General features: G+C 33.3%; 1 protein-coding gene and 1 pseudogene across 1 annotated transcript in view; one reads left to right on the top strand and one right to left on the bottom strand.

Annotated features, from left to right (window-relative positions):
• NAALADL2 (N-acetylated alpha-linked acidic dipeptidase like 2) overlaps positions 1-15,420 on the top strand; it is an 890,763-nt gene that overhangs the window by 767,277 nt on the left and 108,066 nt on the right. The gene's annotated exons all lie outside the window — the stretch shown is intronic.
• LOC117037619 (probable ATP-dependent RNA helicase DDX5) lies at positions 10,015-11,739 on the bottom strand (annotated as a pseudogene).

Below are 15,420 nucleotides of genomic sequence, written 5' to 3'. Positions count from 1 at the left end.
TTTAGGAATGTGGTCTATCTGGGAGGAAAAAAATGGGGGATAAGGAAGTGCACAGTTTGTTAAGCAACAACAGTGAGGATAGGTAAAGCAATTCTTGGAGAATTTTGAAATTTTTCCACTATTAAGTCTGTTGTAGAATTTTCTTGCAGCTTCTAATTCCTTCTCCTAAATACTCATTCTCTAAAGTAATTATGTCTTTGTCTGTCTACATCAATTCAGTAGTCTGAAGTAGCCTAGTCTAAGGGAGAGATCGGATGACCCTTTTAGGCTTTACGGGGTACAATAATATCATTTAGGAGTTAGTTTGGTGAAACACAAAATGTTGGGAAACATTTGGCTTCCTCCCGAATGGTGCTTATTGTGCTTTTTTTCTTAGATATATTTTGTATATGACATATCTAATACTCTGTATCTTGAAGCTAACATTGATTCATGCTTTCATTAAGGAGCAGAAACATTCAAAGACTATTTTATTAAAAATATAATTACTTCATTAGGGAAGACATTTTTGTCTCTTTTTTTTTAATCTCCTACATTAATCCTCACTGCTTTGAACAATGCCTTATTCCAGAGTGCATATGATACATCTGCTGAAAAGATTCTAAACAAAATATCCATATATTCTAAAGATCTCTTTAATAGAGCTAATGAATCAATGTTTCGTTTTGTTTTGTTTTTTGTATTATATGACAAGCAGTAACAAAGTGGTTCTTAATTTGAATGAGTTGTCAACATGTATTGAATTAAAATTATAAGGCTTTTTACCTGTTCCCTCCCACTTAATGCATCCTAAATTATTGTCGTGTTTACTTTAATTTGTATTAAGTAAAACTAATTTGGGATAGAAATGAAAAGGTATAATTACTTATACCTGACTAAGTGGCTTGAATTTTTTTCCCCATCAAAACTTACCAAAGGTTTTACCTCATTATGTTTCCAGCTTAAGGTAATGGTTCTCTTACTAATTTCCTATGACACAGTGAATTTCTCCCTCTTCATTTTGATTGTCCCTTAACTTGTATTTTCATCACCTGAGTAATGCAACTGACAAGTTTGTATATGAGCACTGACACATCTCATCGATATATATTGTAGTCAAAGAGAGTAATTTGCCCAAAGATCATAGCCTGCCCAGCAATTTATCTCACACCTGCCCAGACAGACACAACAGTCTAGCTCATCCATCAAAGTTCATGATCTAAGCTCAGTGGAATTTGAAACTTACAATAAGAAAATGAAATTGGTGTAATCAAGATTATATGCAAGGTGACATAGAGTACACAGTTACAAGGCCAAATTTTAAACCAATTATTTGTCAACATCTAAATAGTCAAGTGAATTTGAAAATAAATATCCTTTGAAATATATATTTCACATTATGACCTCAACACATTATTTTTACGGATTTTAAATATAATTTTCCAATAAAATAACATGAATTTGTAGAAACACTTAAAAATATTTACAATCTTTCAATTTTGAATTATAAGCATGGTGGTTAAATCCTAGATACATAGAAAGACAGACTGCAAATAGAGATCTTTGTTGTGTTTCTGTGTTTCCATCACATTTTCATGTTCTTGTAGAATTTAAATGCTAGAATAAATGGTAACATTATTCAGTCCTAGCACAATAATCACTGATACCTTTACTGTTCATTATGGTAGCATCTTAACATTTTTAAAATGCTTTAATATATCATTTTATTTTCAAAAATGTATTCCCCAGAATGGGTACTTGAAGCAGACAGATGATATCCCTATTTTACAGATGAGAAAACTGAAATTTGGACAGGTTAAGAAACTCTTGGGCAAAGTCACAAAACTGACTACTGAAAATACTAAGAGCAGAATCTAGATCTTCTGAAACTAGTACTGTTACTCGCCCCGCCCCCGCCCCCGCCCCACAATGCATGTCTACCTTCTGTGGCACTTATATGTTTCAGAAAAAGCTGAAATGAACCTTGGAGACCATCGGGTTTAATCTATCTGATTTTACAAATAAAAAGTTAAGTTCAGAGTGAGAGCATAGATCTTAGAGAACTCAGGTGCCCAAATTCATCCATGAGATATTCTTTCTACTAAAACAAGCTTCTCCTCAAATACTTGGTATGGTACTTACTCATGTTGAACTATGTGAAGTAATTGTCTCTATTTTGGCACTTATCGAGGTGCCATGTTCCAGGCAAACTGTTCTAACCAGGATATGATAGATGATTTTTTAAGCGCCTACCTTCAAAACGTGTGTATATCCAGGCACCAATCTAACAAGAAAAACTTCTGATTTGAAATTTAAATGAAAAGCATCATTCTTACACACCATGAACCCACTGGATGAGTCCAAATTTCCTTTTACTCTTTGTCTTAGCTTTGTAGATAGCAGAATTAGTCCCTGGGTCATAACTACACAGTCTTAGGTGTATTACTTCAGGTGAACACAAAATCCTTAAATTTTGATTTCAGCTTACAATTGGAAGTTTCAGCACCTTGGTAATGTAGACTATATTTTAATATAAATAAGTAGTTGGATAAAAATACCAAATCCCTTTTTAGGTAGGCTTAGGAAATCAAAGTTTAATATTGATGATAAGATCTTAAATATATCAGCATTTAATTCAAATAATAGGACTCAAGTCAATTGATCTTATTCCTGTAACAGCCATTTTTAAGTTGCATACAAATATAATATAGGGTACATTTTTTATAATATGAGATAGTGTGGTACCTCTCCTCAGTTCCAGTTTTTCAAATGTTCCTGTTTATGTAGAAGAAATTGTGGAACTTATGTCTGTGCTAGCAAGGAAGAAGGGGGAAATATCTGTAGGAATTAAATTGGCTAATTTCTCTGAGTCAGAAGCTTCAAATTCCAATATTTCAGGGAACAAAAAAATGAACAAAGATTCAAAGTGTCATTCATGTTAACAGTTCAATAGATCTCCTTGTCTGTCAACTGGAAAACTTTATTTTCTGCCTGGGTTTGGAGATTAGGAATGGAAAGGATGACTGAAGTCCCATGACGATGTTGAACTCTGTTGCTGAGGAGTTGTTCTTTTTGTTTCTTAGACTACTATTTTGTTGGTGTTAGGACAGAGAGAGTAGGTCACAACGATCCACTAACATAACTTCTGTGTAAATAGTATCAGATTGAGCAGCCAGAGAACACTAAACTGGAAGTTAGGAAATATACAGGTTGGTCTTTAACCTGTCCTTAACATTCTTTGGTGTCTTCAGGTGTTCATGTAACCTCAGACATCTGTTATTTATTTATTTATTTATTTATTTATTTATTTATTTATTTATTTATTTTCGGTTGCAAAAGGATGAAGTTAGACTTGAGTAGGTGCTTCTCCATCCACTTGTGAGTCTATTGTGAAGGGACATTCAGAATATCTGTCTGAAGTGTTGGGTTGATTGGTTTTGGTATCCTTGAAATCTACCACGGTTTCTATTTGAAGACAATGTATATTAATATAGCTCATTTATCCTTTGATTAATTGCTGGGCATTCATTGCAGACTGGACTGTCCAGCCTGCAGTGTGGAAAGTGCACCCTCATCATACTAGTGCTGCTAGGTAATTAGATTGGTTTAATACCACACTCTCCTTCAGTAAAATTACTGTACCCTCTCTTCAGATGAATTGTTTCATTAGGCAATATGTGACCTCTAGTTGGAGCTTATTATTCTAATAATCACCCAGTAAGATGGAGAAACCTGATTGCCTTAGTCTTCTTAGTGCCTTTCTTCTTCACAATGAACTTTCGGTGGGGCTAGAATTACTAAAACGCTACAATATCCGTTCAGTTTGGCTGATGTGGCCACCCAAGAGAGGACCCTTGTTGTATTTGATAAGTTTTTAGGCCATGGCCATGAATCTCTTTTGTGAGCCATTGTTTACTCTATTATGATAACCTTAGGATAGCATTGTAATTTGAGTTTAGTATTACAGACTGCATTTATTGCATTTTCAGATATTTTCATTTTTCAGGCACAAAAATGAGACTGTCTGAAACCTGCAGTTGTACTATGTGTAAATGAGTCTTGGTCTTGTTTAAGTGACCACAAAACAAATAACAGCAATCATGCAATAGAAGGAAACATTAGTGAGGGGAAAGAAAATGATACTTGAAGCCATTTTTGTAGTTTTATGTTCAATCTGTGTCTGTATACAGATCTTAATAAGGTTCCTCTTCCATTCTCACCACAGCTGTCTCCTTTACAAGTAATTTTGCTTCATTCATCAGGTTTTGCCTTGGTAGCAATGTCAGTGGTGTTTGTGCATTATTTTATTTTATTTTTTCTTTTGACAAAACCACCAGATTGCCTCAGTTTTCCATTTGGTATAATGAATAGCTAAAGACCAAGAAGGATTTGAATGCAGTAAAAAAATAAAATAAAATAAAGTCTTATATCTTTGTGCTATGACATTCTTTATCAGGTTCAAATTTTGTGACTGTTAATAACCAAAATTTATTAAAAATATTTATTAAAAACAACTTTTACTTCTTAAGCATTTACTATTTGCCAGGCATTGTATTATGTGACTTATAATTCATTGTTTTTGTTGGGCATCCTCCCCATTTAACCACTGGTAAACAGAGGCTTAAAAAAATCTATTTTTGGGGATTTAACCAAAGTTTTAGAGTACAGATTATCCTGTTATAGTCCACTGAAAGTCAGCAGAACCAAAGCATATCTTATTACCGTATATTCCTTCATGCTTTTTTAACATCTTGAAGCAATTAAATAAGAGTAAAAAGTAGCCTAACTTAAGTATGGGTTACTTTAGTTTTCTATTCATTGCCAGTTGTGAATTTCATGTGAGTTAAAGGTAATTAATACTTTATCAATTTGAAACCATATGAGAATCTATTTTTACCAAAATACAATAATATACAACAACATCCTGAAAGTAGTGTCTTTCTTAGCCCCATTGGTCACTTATGACGTAAGTTGTATCATAATGCAAAGCTGTTTGTGGCCTCTTCTGTTGAAATCACCTCCAAAGCTTTCATCAATTTTATTAGAATGTACCCAATAATATGCATCTTTATTCAATGAGGATGAAAACATTTTTCAAACTGGCTAAAATTAATCAAATGAAATTATAACTACAAAATCACCAGTGCTATACTTGGCATATAAATTAGTTAGTACATGGAAGTTTTGTTATTATTTTTAATATTAATATTTTGAGGATAATTCTGATAACTACGTTGAAAGACCAAATTGGGAAATGCTGTTTGCAGTACTGGGAGTGGTAAGATTGATTTTCTCAGTTGGTTTTGAAATGACTCTGCAGACAGCTCCAAAGGAGAAAAATCTAAAATTTATTTGATTAGTGGCATTATGAGGTAACTGCCTGATTTTCCAAGTGGTACAATGCAGGACACTATTCATCTGAATAATTAGGCCTAGTCTATTGTAGCAAACACCCTGCTCTGTGCTTGATAATAATTTTACAATCATTAATATAAAAATGAAGTAATCATAATATCAAACACTTAGGTAGAGCATACTGTGTTCCAGGCACTGTTTATTTACACCAATCTGTCTCCTCACAATAACTTCATGAATAAGCTCAATTATTATCATCCCCATTTTACCGGTGAAGAAAGAAAGGCACATAGCTCAAAGGTAACTTGAATAAGGGAGCAGAGTCAGTAAGTGTCAAAGTTAATATTAGAACCTAGGGAGTCTGGCTACAGAGTCCATGTTCACAACCAAAATTGGGGAAAATCAGCAACAACCACTTTAAAGTAGAATAGGGCCTCATTAGCTGATTTACAAAGATTATGAAATAAAGTTTAACAATAATTAAATACAGTTCATTAAAATAACTTTTGAAATTGTGTTTTTATGTTTTAATCAAAATTAACAACATTTAGTTAGATTTTATTTTCATATAATTCCAATATAATATTCCTGTTGCCTACTAACAGGAATTTTAAAAGTTTTTCAAGACCTGTAAGTTTTGTTTAAATGGAATAATAGAGAAACATCTCTGGTTGTTCTTGACTCATGGCACTTTAAAATATCCATGCAAATTGGTCCAGCACTTTAAAAACTATGTTTCTTTGTTAATCTTGTTTTAAAGTGCAATATACATGAAGAATGTTATAAATAAAAGACTATTTGTCAAAATTCAAAACATACTTTTGACAAACATAATAATTTTTGGGTTACCGGAGGAATTTAATGTAATTGATGAGCAATTTTGAATATCCTTAGTACATATGTAAACTAGTTTATAAAAGAAGAACAAAAACAAAAGTTAAACTATAAACAACAAAAAGATATTTTAAATGTGTCTCCCAGGAAAACATTATTTCAGTTTTGTTTTAAACACATCAATTTATAATGTTCACCCATGATTTAGGAGTTGCAAACTTGGAAGCTTTTACTGAGGACATTAAAATAATAATTTCAGCATTTTCCCCTTACTTCATGTCTTCCATCAGTTTCTGTCAAACGTTAATTCCATTTTTTGGAAAATTAAAATGTACTGTGAACTACTTTGCTGGGTATATCTGAAATTTGGTTAATTTGACTAAGCTTCCAAAATATCTGAAGAAAAAGTTTATACTTGTCAGCAATAGTATTTATTTGTACAAATTTAACCTAGTACTTTTCACTTTAAATTGCTACTATCTGCTATCTTTACTTGTAATAATTTCTGATATACTGTAATTTGTTGTTTAAGTAATGTTAACATGAAATATTGTTATATGCTGAGATAATAAAACTAATAACGCTTATGTATTTAGATTTCCTTATGAGTGAAATTTAAACCTGTTTTGGCTTGGTTTCTTGTTTGCCCAAAGGAGTTAATCTCTAGATATATTACATGAGCCTTTCCCTGGATTTTGTGTCTCAGTTTTACAAACGATTTCAAACAAGACTCTAAATGGTTAAGCTACTTTTTACTGTTATTTAATTGTCAGCTTGCTACAAATAAATAGCTAAACTCCTTTATAATTACTTAGAAAGAATAAGAAATTTTTGTTGGAAGAAATCAAATTATGTATACTAAATTACTATTTTTTATTTTAAAGAGAAAATCATTTGTCTCCAAAATTGAAACTACTTTAAGCTCTCATCCGTAATGGGGGTGATTTTAATATTAAAGAAATGTTTTTATTCTCATTTTTCTGGAATGAATGGTTGAAAACGTCAATGATTGTTTAATGAGTTTAAATTGTTTCAATTCTTTTCTGTTACAATATTATTAAAATGCAACAATCTATTCTTAGACAATTTCTCATGAAATTACTTTTTTTTCCCATGTCTAAGGCAATGTTTTACAATGCTAAACTCTTAATCTATGATTTCTTTTATTAAAATGTTACCAAAAGAGATCATTTTTCCCACCAGGATTTAAACATAAGTGTAATTACCAAAACCTGGTGGAACAGGAGTTACTGAGGGAGGAAAATGTTGCTGAATTAGAACTTGAACCAGAGTCAAGAGTTAATCATTTTTAGAAATTGTGCTGGCTTCTTAATGGTGCCTGGTGGGAACTGCCAGAACACATTTTCTTCTTAACCCCATCCAGGAACATCGGTTTATGACTAAATCAAGTGCCAGATAATGGGTAGTGCGCATAAATAATAACCCTGGCTTTATTTTGCTTTTCTTCTGCAGAGTTATCTTTCTAATGATGGGAAGTTGATCCTTTTACCCTGTGGGTTATATGGAGAAAAAATAATCTGTTCGTACCTTTACCCTAAAATCCTGCTGAACATGACTGCTTACTCTTGGCACCTAGACAAAAGAAATAGGGTGATTTTTTTTTTTTTTTTTTTTTTTTTTTAGTTTCAGGAAAAGACAGGGAAAGTATTGCATAACTTCTTATGAAGCTCATTGCAAAATGTGAACTTCAAAAAACTGAACTAGTAGTAGAAGAGCCAGTTAGGATTCATAAATCAAAACTTTGAACTAAAATTAGAGAGCAAGACTTAAACTCAATCAAAATGTCATGGGTCCAGAAGCATGGACTTATACATCTGTCATTTTTATACTCAAGGTACACAGGAAAGATGTGTAAATCAAAAATAATTTTAATTTAGGTTTTATTGTCATGATTCGTGACTCTCCTAGCTTTTATAAATCTGTCGATGGTCTTGTAAATATAGCAAAATTTTTAAAATTTATTTAATATGTATTTTATAAAGCTTTTCTGAGGTATATAAGCTATTTTGTATATAAATTGTTTTCTTAAAATTCTGGGATTCAAACATGAGTTATCTTCCTTAGCTCTCAGTTATATATTAATTTGCTAATTCAAGTTATAATGACTTTATCAAAAATGTTAATGAATCTTGTATGAATATTTGTATTTGTTTATACTGAGCAGGAATCTGGCCTTAGAAGGTGTTTACCTTTTGATACCTCTTTATTGCCCATCCTGTGTCTAGCTTGGTCACTTCTGTTATCAACTTTTAACTTTATCTTACTCACACCAAGATTCCTTTAGCCAGTAGACTCGTTTATATTCTCTCTTCTAAGAATAAGACTTTTGTACACGTCTGTAAACAATTTACATCATCTTCACATTGCAAACCATCTTGTTTTGAACTTGACGTTGCTTTGCCTGCTGAGTAAAGGGGAGATCAGAGCATCATCTTCTAACTAAATGGAGATGGATAATTATACAATGTTTCCATGGAAAAACAATGTTTCTATACTTCTACCAGTCATGGGAATTTATTTTATAGTAAGTTCTGCCAAGGGCAAAACTTACTGATACTGATACACCCACATATCAATACATATGAATACAACCATAGAGTTTTTGGAGTAGAGTTGGATCTCAAATTTCAACTGGTTTTAAATATTGACTTTAACTTTTTAAATCTCTGTGTGTGTGAATTTTATAAAATCTCTAAAATAATTTTAACTCAATTTGCTTTTTTCAATTAGTGAGATTCAAAATGCTAACGTTACCAAAGGGAAGATTATGAACAGTTTCCTCATATCTATGTTCCTTATTCACCAAGTTTCTCTTATCATGGAAACCAGTGTTGCCAGTATCTTCTCATAGATTCTTACTATAATAATTTCAATCAATACAGAGAAGTATAAAGATTAACATTTTTAAGTTAACACAAATCCCACCTTCCCAATAGCCATTGCTAATATTTTGTGAACACTGTTTTAATAACCCTGATTCAGGTATACAGTTGGAAAATCAAAATAGATGAATAGACGACATTTTGATGAAATGGTGAGAGCTTGGATTCATTATGCACTTTTTGCCACCTGTTTCAATTTAAGATGACATCCATTAAATTCTTGATTGTAAGATGTTAAAAATGCCATACATACTATATCTTCCATTGAGCCCCAAACCTTCATAGCCAATATTTATTTTAGGTAATTTATATTTTCAAGTATACATTTTGTTTTGTAATAGTAATTTCCAATTATTTATCAGTTTGTTTTTTAATTGAAATGGATTAACTGCTCAATAACAATTTTATTACCAAATTCGCTTCGTTTCTAAGTGCTATTTGAGTAGTTTCTTATTTGGCTGGATTTTTGTTTCACATTTTGACATTTTATTTTATTTTTTACATTTAAAAATGCAGATAATTTAAGCAAAGTTTTACATGACATCATATATATATATACATATATATATATATATATATATATACACACATATCATGCAATATCCACTTAATTCAGTCTTCAAATATTTTTTTCTTGGAAAGCTAGGCATTGTAAATTATTTTATTTCAAAACACTGTATATTTGTTTTTGTAAAAAAAAAAAAACTGTATTTTCTAGTACCAAAAAACAAAACAAACAAAAAAATCCACTAAAAATCATTTCAGGAATATAGTTTACTTTTTGCTATTTAAGTTGGAATATGTCCAACTTAAATAGCAAAAAGTAAACTATAATACTGATAAACTGCAGTCATTTCTGCTTTTATTAAATAACTTTTATGTGATAACATTCACTATAAAGAGTGGTTATGAAAAACAGACATCTACATCTACTTCACCAGCCTTACTGAGCACATCCTATTGGCACTAGACACTGATCACAGGTGCAGCCACAGTTAACAGCATATGCATAAGCCTGTTGGTTCATACCATGTGCATATTTGGAACACTAATCCCATATTGCTGAGTGCTATCATAACCATTCTGGTGTCTGTTGAATTACCAGTCCTAAAACCAGTCTATATACCAACACACACAAAATGACTTTCAAAGCACTGATGTAATTTGAAGCACTATAAACATCGTTTTGAGTTTTTGCCCCCAAATCTCTCTTCAGCAGACTTAAGTAACCTCTGTTATAATTTTCCCTGTATATAAAGGTATTAAATCCACCCCTTTTGTGTGAATAATGGGCCCTAGGGTCATCCTTCATGCCTCCTCTACCCCTAGAATGACCTGAACCTCTGAGGCAATTTGAGATTGATTGCCTGATTGGCTTCATGAAGCGGAGATAAGGACACTTACTTGCTTTATGTTACTAGGTGTTAAGAAAGTATTTTACTGCTGTGAGCAGTTCTTCAATTAGATGAATATAACCCTCTGAGGAGTTAGGTAGTCATAATTGATGACGAAGTTTACATCTTCCACATCGAGCCCTTTGAAAACCATACCTATAGCAATCATGATGGGAACTTTTCCATATTTGGGTTAATTTAGAGCCCAGTCATGTTCCTGTTTACTCTTGTCACCGTGGGTACCCATGAAAGGCCACTCTTCTCATTGCTCTGATAAGTTCATCACATATTCATTTGGTTTCATAGAAACTATGGTTTTCTTTTCCTCTCCTCAAGATCTGTTCCATTAGTTTCCATTAAATTTTTCTTTCTTGCGTACATCATTACGTACATCCACAATCTGAAGAATATTCTGTTTTTTGTTAGTCTCAGTGCACTGGTGTTTATACAAATATAATGTTTTAGGAAGTCTTCAGCAAGCTGTCTTTCTTCTTTCGGACAAGTTGCACTCTATATTAGGATTTGCCTATCAGGTCTTAACTGCTACATGATCTTGTATGGGGTAAATCCCATATACAGGCATTCTGTGTGCTTCATCAAGGAAAAAGTAGGTTGTTTTTCTCAGACGGATTTTTCTCACACACTAAAAGTTAATCAGGTTTCCTGGTGCAGCAAAACAGATTTCCAAACCTCTCTCCAAATTACATTTCTGGTTCCTTGGGAGCATCACCACAGATGCGTTTAGACTACAAGCTATGTTTTACAGTATTCGGCAACTACTTGCTTTACCTGTGGTCAGTTCCTAAGTTGGCACCAACACCAAGAAAATAAGCCTATCCTCTTTCTCTCTAGAAGTGGCTAATGATCAAATCTATCTGAGCTACTCCAGTTTTGCCCAACCTGGTTAGAGCAACTGGAGGCTCCTGAGCTTGAATGTAAAGGTATATCTTGCAGCTACATCCATGACATTTTCAGGGTAGTTGCTTCATAGAAATTCAGAACTGGCTTTGGACACTTACGACCTCTCACTATAATTTCCTTGCTTCTTTGGTGTGCTTCCCACTCTTATGCTATTTCTAGGCAAACTAGTATGTTCTTGATAGAAAAACTTTTCAAATTTTGGCATTTCATCATGATTTCCCTTCTTTTTAACTAGTTTCTCCTCAGTTTCCATACTTATTTCTAGATAGGAGCCTTTTTCTTCTTCCTCCTAATAAAGTTACATCAAACTCTATATCCTGGGTGCAATCTTGGTTACCCAAGTAAGTAAACATAATGTCAATGGTTGTAGTTAGTGAGGAAAAATCTAGAGAGAATCTAATGTGATGAGCCCCTTGAGATGGGATAAGTAACAGTGAAGTCTTGAAGGATTGGGTGTTGTGATACCTGAAGAACAGCAAAGACAAGAATCAGAGCTTCAGAGACCAGTGAAAATATATGAGGTTATTTTATTGTTTTAAAAAGGGTTTATAAGTATTTTGGTCTTTAAATTCTTCTATGCTAAAGAAGACTGCCTGTTACCTTTAAAGTTGAAGGGTCACTGACTCTCTTATTATCATAATTATTATTAAATCATTGAACTTATTAAACTTGTAATATGGATTTCTGGTGGCTGACAAATGGAATAATTGTGTGTGTGTGTGTGTGTGTGTGTGTGTGTGTGTACACAAGATTCACCTAGAGCTGGGTCGCTTTGATGGGGGATAGATCTTAGAGAATTAGAAACAGCTTATTGTTATGATTTATCCTTTTCTCCATCTTTATAACCCCTCTGGAAATGCCGTCCTCTAATTCTCTGGGAACTATAGTTCATTAAACCTGCAAACTTATTTTGCAAGTAATCAATAGAGTATTTTGTAAACTCACAAATAAATATTTGAGATGACTCGTGTGTGTATTTTTAATGGCAACAAGGCTGTGTCTTCATAGGCAAAGTGACATGAAGGAGCGCGTTAATGAATTTAATTATTATAGATGGCCAAACTGAACAGTTCAAGCAAACATTATCTCTCTCTCTGTAGGAAATTTTTCTGCTTGAATTACTCTGATAATTGCCTCAGGTCTCCACTTTACCTGAATAGGCGTTCTTCAGCTGTCTCTATATATTCATAGTTAAATCAGACCTCACCAAAAGACTCAGAAGCTCAGGGATTTCATGAGGAATTTGGAAGGTTCAAAGGGTAAGACAGAGCATGGTAGCTGGGCCATTAAATAACAAAATAGCAGCACTGTTGTTTTCATTAAGGTGTGTGCTCCCATCTAGGTTATTTATTTTTTCTTTTGTTTCTTTCCTTTTTGGTGGCTTCTTTTAATCTCTTAAAAAGTGTGATTTTATCATTAAAAATATGAAAACAAGTATTTTTTAAAGCAGAAAACACAATATTTTGCTTAAACTTGATATTTGACAAAATATAAATGAGTACAAGTGAAAAGAGTGGGTTATTGCTGTCACCTGCTCCCTGACCCTGGTGACATGGTCTGTGTACTCATGACCTTGTGATATTATTTAACAGTGGAAAACACAACAGGAGCTGTAGCGGGAGAACTTCAGAATCAGCTGTAAGAGAGTTTTCTGCTGATGTCTGCTACTATGGCCATTAGGTATTTTTGAAGGAATGCACTTGATAAAACACAATTTCTTTTAGAAAAGAAAGTAAGATTTGAGGTGTAGGCTAATGGCTGACACACAATGATTGTCAAGTAAGAAAGGAAATCACAGCAGTAAAATGTGATGTTTATAATCTAAAATCCACTGTCATTCCTCTCTAGTCTTTTCTGGAAATGAACCTGAACATCATCTATAGTGTAAAATTGCTTGTGAATTGTATCAGAGTATAAATATCTGTCTGTCAATGCATCACTGCTTGTTTTAACTTGGGATTTAGTTGTTAACCTCAAAATAAAAGGCCGAAGTGAAAGGCAAAAAGTATTTATTTTTGATCCAAAAGAATAACTATTCAGGAAACACAGAATAACATAGAAATGATTCAGGCAGAAACCCAAGTGGTGTTCCCATTATGCGGTGGAGGCGAGGGGTATATATGAGAAAGGGAAGGGGATAAACTGAACAGATGGGAGGCATTTCTATAGGTGCAGATACACTAATATAGCAGTGCTAATTCTACATTGTCTTTAATCAGGTAGTCATACTATCTGCTTCCCTGTTAGCTTTGCACACAGTTGTTTGTAACACAATGCTTTTTCAGACCCGGGCCAACAATGAGTTTGCCCACTTTTAACTGAGGTTTAAGGTGTAAGATGATGCTACACAGTTCCTCTGGGATGGCAGCTCCAGCTCTATTTCATCGCGGTTCCGTTCATATTATTTTTTTTTGACAATTCTGTAGTTCTTTTTAGCAATCTTAATTGGAATACCATAGTCCTGAGTCAAACCATTCAATATGAAATCCATTTTACCCGTGATAAGTAAATGACTGGCTCCATTAACATTAGCGATTGCTGTGCCTGAGAAGTGAGGGAAGGCTGTATTTGCTAGTGATTTTCTTACCATGAAAATTGCCTATGTCATGCATTTCTGAGACTCGATTTGAGCAAAGATTTCTCAGTGAAGAGTATAATAAATAAGCAGAAACAGAATTTGGAACATGAACTCAGACACTCAAGATAGTAAAGTATAGAATCAAATTGATAGGAGGAAAATGATGAGAAAAAAAGGATGACTTCATGCATATTTTCACCTGCCTGAAAAAAGTAAAACATAAGGAAGAAAAGGAAAAAGAAACAAATGGTGAGGTAAAAAGATTCTGCTTACCTTTGGATGAAATTATGATCACTGGTATCAAATCTTTGGGAGCTTTGAAGAGCTCAGAAGTGCCCTGAGTTTTACAGCAATTGCTTTGAGATGTTATAGGTTCAGATGTATTTTAACCTTAACATCAAGTTTCAGGAAAGCCTTGCTCTTTTGATCATTCAGTATCTTTAAAATGTACTATACACTGAAAAAATGTACTAGTGTGATTTTTAATGCATAAGAAATGTCCAGTGTTTCAGTAAATAGCTTTTTGTTTTCTATTTGAGAACTCTCTAAAAGAATGTATCTGTGCTTTCCCTTTATTTATCCTGTAGGGGAGAAAGAAACTTTCCTCTACCTTTTAAGATTATTTAAGCTGGTTTAATAATTAAATCTACATGAGACGGATTAACAAGAGAAAATATACATACATATGTATGGGAACAGACATGACAGAATCGGAGTCAGAGATCCCCACATAAATGTGAAATGCAGAGGCAGAAAGAGAAAATGAGGTATATATGGCATTCTGAGCTAAGAATGAAGTAATGTACTAGGGGTTTCAGGGGGGAGAAAAGGTCGTTCACAGGCTGATAAGAAGAGCAGATATTCAATAATTAGAAGTTTGCCCTGTCCTATAGATAGGTCATAAAAAATTATTTCTGATGATCATTCTTTTTATGGGCAAGGCCCCTAATTTAAATTGTTTAAGGGAGAGTTAAAGTTTCTCGTGAGCCTGCAGGATCTTGATTGCTTTCTGCTCAAAATAATCCACATGCTAAAGTGGCACGTTTTGGAGAGGCCTGTTCTGAACCCCTTCAATCTGTTCTAGATACTGTGCTGGGCACTGAAGATTCAAAAATGGCCTTTCCTTGAAGAACGCATGGTCTAGTGCCAGTGATAGTTGTATATATACATATTAAAAGTCAAAATGTAAATGCTAGTAAAGGTTTACACTATGTTAATGGAGAGCAAATTGTTTGTTAATTTGTCCCATTTCTCAATATAATAATTGTTGATCCTAACCTTGTGCCAGACAGTATTATGTGCTTTACATATTTGATTTCATTTAGCCCTTACAAAATTCTTAGGCGGTAGCTATTGCCATTATCCTCATATTACAAAGAAGAAAACTGAGGTTCAAAATGGCTGTAATTCTGAGCCAAGATCACACAGCTAGAGAATGCCTAAGCCTGGATTCACA

This window comes from Rhinolophus ferrumequinum, chromosome 2 (assembly GCF_004115265.2).
Source record: "Rhinolophus ferrumequinum isolate MPI-CBG mRhiFer1 chromosome 2, mRhiFer1_v1.p, whole genome shotgun sequence".
Classification (NCBI taxonomy): domain Eukaryota; kingdom Metazoa; phylum Chordata; class Mammalia; order Chiroptera; family Rhinolophidae; genus Rhinolophus; species Rhinolophus ferrumequinum.
Note: the sequence above shows the minus strand (reverse complement) of the source record. Positions and strands in the feature narration are given on the sequence as shown.